Source organism: Petaurus breviceps, unplaced genomic scaffold, assembly GCF_028583685.1.
Source record: "Petaurus breviceps papuanus isolate PSGF00001 unplaced genomic scaffold, PetGlider_PUasm1.0 90775, whole genome shotgun sequence".
Taxonomy (NCBI): domain Eukaryota; kingdom Metazoa; phylum Chordata; class Mammalia; order Diprotodontia; family Petauridae; genus Petaurus; species Petaurus breviceps.
Genome location: NW_027187342.1, coordinates 8,179,214 through 8,185,888, shown reverse-complemented (window position 1 = coordinate 8,185,888; position 6,675 = coordinate 8,179,214). Strand labels below are relative to the sequence as shown.

General features: G+C 37.4%; 1 pseudogene; it reads right to left on the bottom strand.

The window, feature by feature from the left end:
• Positions 1-2,081: 2,081 nt before the first annotated feature.
• LOC138146840 (cytochrome c oxidase subunit 5B, mitochondrial pseudogene) lies at positions 2,082-3,472 on the bottom strand (annotated as a pseudogene).
• Between the last annotated feature and the right edge of the window lie 3,203 nt (positions 3,473-6,675).

Sequence of the window (6,675 nt, the reverse complement as noted above, 5' to 3'; positions counted from 1 at the left end):
TGTGTAATTACACATGTATAACCTATATTGAATCGCTTTTCCTCCCAGTAGGAGTGGGTAACGAGGGAAGAAGGGAAAGAATCCGGAAGTCAAAGTTTTTAAATCAAATGTTAAAAAGATATATATATATATATTTTTTTTTTTTTTAACATGCAACTGGGAAATAAGATATACAGGCACTGGGGTATAGAAATCCATCTTGTCCTACTAGAAAGTCAGAGGGAGGGTGGGGGAGGATATAAGAGAGAGCCAATTGGGGGAAAGGGGTATTCAGTAGGATTGCTGTTTTGGGGTGGGGGGCAGGGGAAAGATGGGGAGAAAGTTTGTAACTCAAAATCTTGTGGAAATGAATGTTGAAAATTAAAAATGAACAAATTAAACAAACAGAAAAGCCTGAAATTATATGCAATATTTAACACCTCTAGACTCCCTTACAAAGGAGAGGGTGGGCCTAGGAAGTATCTTCTTCAAGATCAAGTTTATATTTTATAGTTGGCCAATTGTTTCCTTCTTTCCATTTACATCATAGTAGTCTTCCTTTATATTCTTTTCCTGGCTCTGCTTATTTCCTCTTGTATCAGTTTGTATAAGTCTTTCTGTGCTCTGTATTCAATATATTTGTCATTTCTTTTTAATTTTTTTAATTTATCATTTCTTAAAACACAGTAGTGTTCCATTACAACCAATTCCCAACATTTTGTCTACCCATTCCTAAAATAATGGGTATGCTCTTTGTTTACTGTCACAAAAAATGCTATCAATATTTTGGTTTATAGAAAGTCTTTTTTTTTTGGTCAGTAAACTCCTTGAGGTACAATGTCTAGCAGAGAACTCTAGGGGAATGATAAACACACACATATATGTATATATTACTTTATTTGCATAATTCTAGAATATTTGTATTAATTACATGTTAATATAATTATACAATTATCAATAGATTATATACTTACAAAAATAATTAATATATTGTCTAGGGGAAAGATATATATACATATATCTTTATTTGCATAATTCCAGAATGTTTGTATTAATTCATAACTCCAGCAACAATGCATTAGTCTGTCTACCTTTTTTTAAACTTTCTTTTGTTCATTTTAACTTAAATATAAAATGAGAAGAAAAAAAAAGAACATTTCCATGTACACAGCAGAACATGAGAAAGGATTCAATAAATCCTCCAGTAATGACTATTCTTGTCTCTTGTCATCTTTGCCAATTTTCTGGATGTTGACAACCTCGGGGATATTTAGATTTCTATTTTGGGGAAAAGAGATACAGATTATCAAGATAAATAATGAAAAAAACCCAAATCTAGAAATGAAGGAAGAATAGCACTTCCAGACATTAAATTATTATTATAAAGCAACAATGCCAACCATTTAGTAATGGTTTAAAAAAACCATAAAAGTATATTAGAAGAAACTATAAGACTATACAAGGAAAAGCCACAGATAATTAAACTTAATAACTCAGTACTTGATAAATTAAAAATATAAATTACCTAGGAAAGAGCTACCTATTTGAAAAGAACTGCTGGAGAAAATGAAAAGTAGCATGGCAGAAATTAGGTTTAGACCAACACCTTATACCATATTCCACAATAATTCAAAATAGATCTGTGACCTAATATTAAAGACTATAAGAAAAGAAGATATATACCTTTTATAGCTATAAGCAGAGGGATAGATTCTCAGCCAAGTGCAGTAAGTCATTGTAACAGGTAAAAATAGATCTTGATTACATGAAGTTGAAAAGCATTTGAATAAACACAATGAACACATCTGGTAAAAGAAGGGGAACAGTTGACTGGGAAAAACATAGTATCAATTATCTTGAATAAGGATAGATCACTAACAGAATATGTAAGCTAAAAGCCATTCCTCAAGAGGTAAATGGTCTAAGAAAATAAGCAATTCTCAAAAGAATTGCAAACTATTAACAAACATATTAAAGGATGCTCTAAATCACTAATAATAAAAGATTTAACTTTTATAAATTATATTTGGTTGTGAAACATTTTGTTTCATGTTACCATGGTCATGTTACTATGATCTGCGTTTCTTTCTTTTTAAAATATATTATGGGAGAGCCAGGGAAATGGCTAGTCTTTTATTGGAGGGAAGAAAACATAACACATCTCAAGTAAACCAGTTCAGGGGCTCAGTGGCTAAAGTGGTGGGGTACCAGCTTGTAATGGGTAACACAGTTAGGGCTACACTGTGCCTCACCTTTGTGAAGCCAGAACCAGATGACTGCACTGTTGTCCTCTTCACAGATACAGCCCGCTATTGGCTTGTCAGAGATGAAAGGGAACAGGTTGGTTTCCTCCTTAGTTCCTGGAGCTGCCTTTGGGACTACCGGTAGCATATTGTATGGATCCAAATCATTCCTTGCAGCCATCATAATCTCTCTCTCCAAGCTAGTAGCCTGCTCCTCCTCAGAAGGGATACCTCCTCCCGTTGCCATGGACTGAGTGGCAACCTGAGCCGGGCCACAGGCCCTGAAGGCCTGGACTGCCAGTGCCCAGGTGCCCTGCTGTAACCTTGAAGCCATTGAGCCAGAGACAACTATGACCAGTAGTAACAATGCCAATTCCGGACTATGATCTGTGTTTCTTGAAGAAAAAGGTGATGGGATTAGATGAATGCCTCTTCTCAAAATGCAGCCTGTTAGAGAAGATGAAGGATTCCTAGAGGAAACACAACCAAGGCTTCAACCGGGGGGTGGGAGGAAAGGACAATTCTGAGGTAGAAATTTGATGCTTATTAGGATGGTAGAGAATGGAAAAGGAGGAAGGAAAGGAAATCCACAAGGAGATAAGGAAAGAAAAGAGCAACTCTACAATTAGGGCTTAAAAGCTGAACTGATTCTTTTCCTAAGGAAAAGAGAACTGGATGTACTGAGGAAATAGGGTGTCTTTCTAAGAATGCCATTGTAGAGCCACCCAGGTGTGATAGTAATGGAATGTGGAGATTCCCCTGTATTGGCTTGGTTTTCAAATTGATTGTATTAAAACCCAGAGTTTGTTAATCCCACCTGTGGGATGGGCTTGTTGATGTGAAAAGAAAGTCCTGAAGTGGGAGGAGCTGGTGATGTAGATTTGGAGAGACAGGAGAGAGGCGGAAGATCTTTTTGGAAGCAGCACCTCGTGGAGAGAGAGAGACTAAGAGAATTGCTGGTGGCTGCTTTGAATTGCCCTGGACTTTTGAGACCTGCCTCCTGAGCTGCCAAGGACTGAGGAGACATGGCTGTTTTGCTGGTACTTTGTCTGTCTGTTTTGATGTTATTTTGCCAGATTTGTCCACTGGTGAAAGACTGTCCTTTTGTTGAAGAAGTCCTGGAACATGGCTGTTCGCCAAGAAGGCCTGCGACTGTCCTGCAGACAGAGAGTGAATACTGTCCACTGGTGAGGGACAGTACTGTTGTTGCAGGGGTCTGGAGACTGTCCTGCAGACAAAGTGAATACTGTCCACTGGTGAGGGACAGTGCTGTTGTTGCAGGGGTCTGGAGACTGTCCTGCAGACAGAGTGAATACTGTCCACTGGTGAGGGACAGTGCTGTTGTTGCAGGGGTCTGGGAGCCTTTCTGTTGGTTCAGAAGCCCTGAAGAAGGATTTTCTTGTTGTATGTTTACAGAAATCCTGGGAGAGGGCTTTGCTAATGTGTTCAGGGGTTCTAGGACTGTTCTACAGACAGAGGATAAATTCATGAAGGGACTGGCAATGTATCTTGTGGCTTTGCTAAGCCTTGTCTCCCCAGGAACTAAGATTGCTGAGAACTTGCCTCGTGTCAAGATGAAGAAAAGACCTCCATTTGGGTATTAAGTGCTGTGTTTAAACTTGATGTAACTCTGGGGTAGATTCAATTGTGATCCAGGGGTGGGGAACTTTTGACCTTATGTTTGAAAACTAATCTCCATTTGAGAAGAGGGGCTTTGTGGTGGACTTAATTAAGGTATAGCCTAGGGGTGGAGAAGTATTTAGAACAGAGACTTTGTAATTGATTGAATGATTGGAAGATCCTGGGGTGGGGTAGTACTTGGAGATTATTTAATCACGCTTAGTAAATGCTGTACTTTGAATGATGTCATGTTTTGATCTTCTCTGTTCTTGGTTTGTCACTGAATAAAATAGAGAGCACCTATGCTGGTATTTTGAACCTGGGAAGTTGCCTTCTTTTGGTATTACATTACACCAGGTGACAGATTATGTAATAAAGGGTAGAGGAAGAATACAAAATTATTACTAGTTTGGGATTTCCTATTTATAGATAGTAATGAGAATCTCTCAAGACTAATCAAAATGGATGACAACTATCAATTTCGGGTGAATTCCCACAGAAACAAATGCCACTTCCGGAAGGAACCAAAAAAGTATTGCTAACCATCATGAAGCCTCAGGACAAAATACGAAAACCAAAAAGAAAAACAAAAACAAATCTTTCATTTTCCATGCCATTGCTCATTGAATGAGAGGAATTTAGGAGAGAAAAATCAATTTGGGAAGTGAATAGCTGACAAAAAACACTTATATGAGAATGGACTTTGGATTTCTAGATCTTGATTTACAGTAGATTCTTGACAGATTCCTGGCCAGCGATACAGTACACCTAACAAAAGCCACTAAAATTGGGGAAGGAACAGATTGCCTATGTATATCTCCCAAGTTATAGAAAGTAGATACAATAGACACAAAAGGAAAAGAATAGCAGCTGAGACACTACAAACTAATAAGAAAAAACCCCCAACAACTCAAAGAGACAGTAGTAAAAACCCATGTTCTCAAATGTCTATACATGAATTTCTAAAATCTAGGCAGAAACAAAACTTGAGGTCCCAATCAATATAAGGGAGCAGAACCCATCACTATATTATGGTTCTGGATGGGTATACTTTATTCAAAAGAAATAGAATATGTGGTATAGGGAGTGCTGGTGTAAAGTTGTGTTTTAATAAGGTATGCTCACATGTGGTGTTTTAATAAGGTGTGCTCACATGTGGAAATACAGGAATAGGTAGACGATGGAGGAAGGAGCATGACAGAGAATATCTGGTTGAAGCTCAGAGGAGAAGCAGAAGGGGTTTTGTCATTGGACTATCTACTACAGACAGACAGAAAGAGAAGATATTTGAGGAGTTTGGGAAACAGATCAGAAACCAGGTAGTGAAGTATGTATATTACTAATAGGAGATTTCAATTGCCCAGACACTATAAGTATGTCAAAAAGAGAGCAGCTAATAACTTATTAACTTGCTTTAGTAATAATTTCATCCATCAAAATGTGAAGGAACCAGCAAGGGTAAATCCCATTTTGGATCTGATTCTCAGTAATAGGACTGGTTGCTGGTATGAAAATGTTAAAACCCTTGTGGGGGAAGGAACCACTTCATCTTTGTTTATGATAGATAAGGAGAGAGAATCTGGGCATTGTCTGCTTTGTACCTTGAGTTTTGGGAAAGCTATTTCAAAGGGCTCAGGTAGAAGATTGATAATATCCCATTGCAGCAAAATGCTTCAGGAGAAGTCAGCCCAGGAAGAATGAGAGATGTTCAAAAATGAAATTCTGAAGACATAAAATAAAGCAATTCCAAAGCAGAGGGAAAATAGGGTTTGTTTGAAGACACCAATGTGGATGTACAGGGAACTCATAAATTATGTTAGATTTAACAAAGAAATATAGAGAAGGTGGAAGTAAGGCTAAGCAACTGCAGGTGAATATAAATAAAAGTAACTTGAGGAATATTGATGCTCACAATGAACTGGAGTTCCTAAGGAAAGCTGAGGGCAACAAATGGGATTTTTTCCTCCCTCTTAGCTAGATTGGAAGAAAAAGGAAGATCAAAGAAAGGATATGACCTTTGCTTGGGGTGGATGGTACAATGGTAACTGGCGATAGAGAGAAGGCTGAGCTGCTCAATTCATATGGCATTTTGGTTTTATCTTCAAAAAATGATGATATTTATACTAGCATAACAGAATAAAAATAGCAAATAGGCAGTTTACAGCAAAGATAATTAAGGAGATAGTAAAAGAACATCTAATTTTCCTTTATGGATTCATGCTTCTTGTCCAGATAAACTATAACCTCAGGTTCTGAAAGAACAGGCAGTTTTGATTTCTGAACCACTGTTGGTGATAATTTAAAGATTATTGAATGCTAGAAAGGTATCAAGAATGGAGAAGAGCAAACATTGTCCCACTTTAAAAAAAAAAAAGGAAAGAGTAGAGTCTACAAACTGTAGGCCAATGAGCTTGACTTTTGATTCTTGGAGAAATCTAGGTTGGCAAAATTCTAGAAAAGGAATCAGTGAATATAAAGTCTTCATGGTTTCTTCAAGCCGGTCATGCCAAACTAACCCCATTTCTTTTTATGTTAGGACTACTAATTTGATGAGGAGAATATGTGGATATAGTTTACTTACATTTTAGCAAATGTATTGCTGAAGTATTTCATACTATTCTTATGGAGAGATTATACAATAATAAAATCAGATGGGTTTGGAACTGGTTGGAATAATTGTCAATGTTTTAATGTGGCCAGAGCTCTCTAGTGGAATACCCCAAAGATTTGTGCTTATCCCTGTGCTGTTTAATATTTTTATCAGTGACTTGAATAAAGGGATAGTTAGTGTGCTCATCATATTTGCAGATGTCCCAAAGCTGGAAGGGATAGA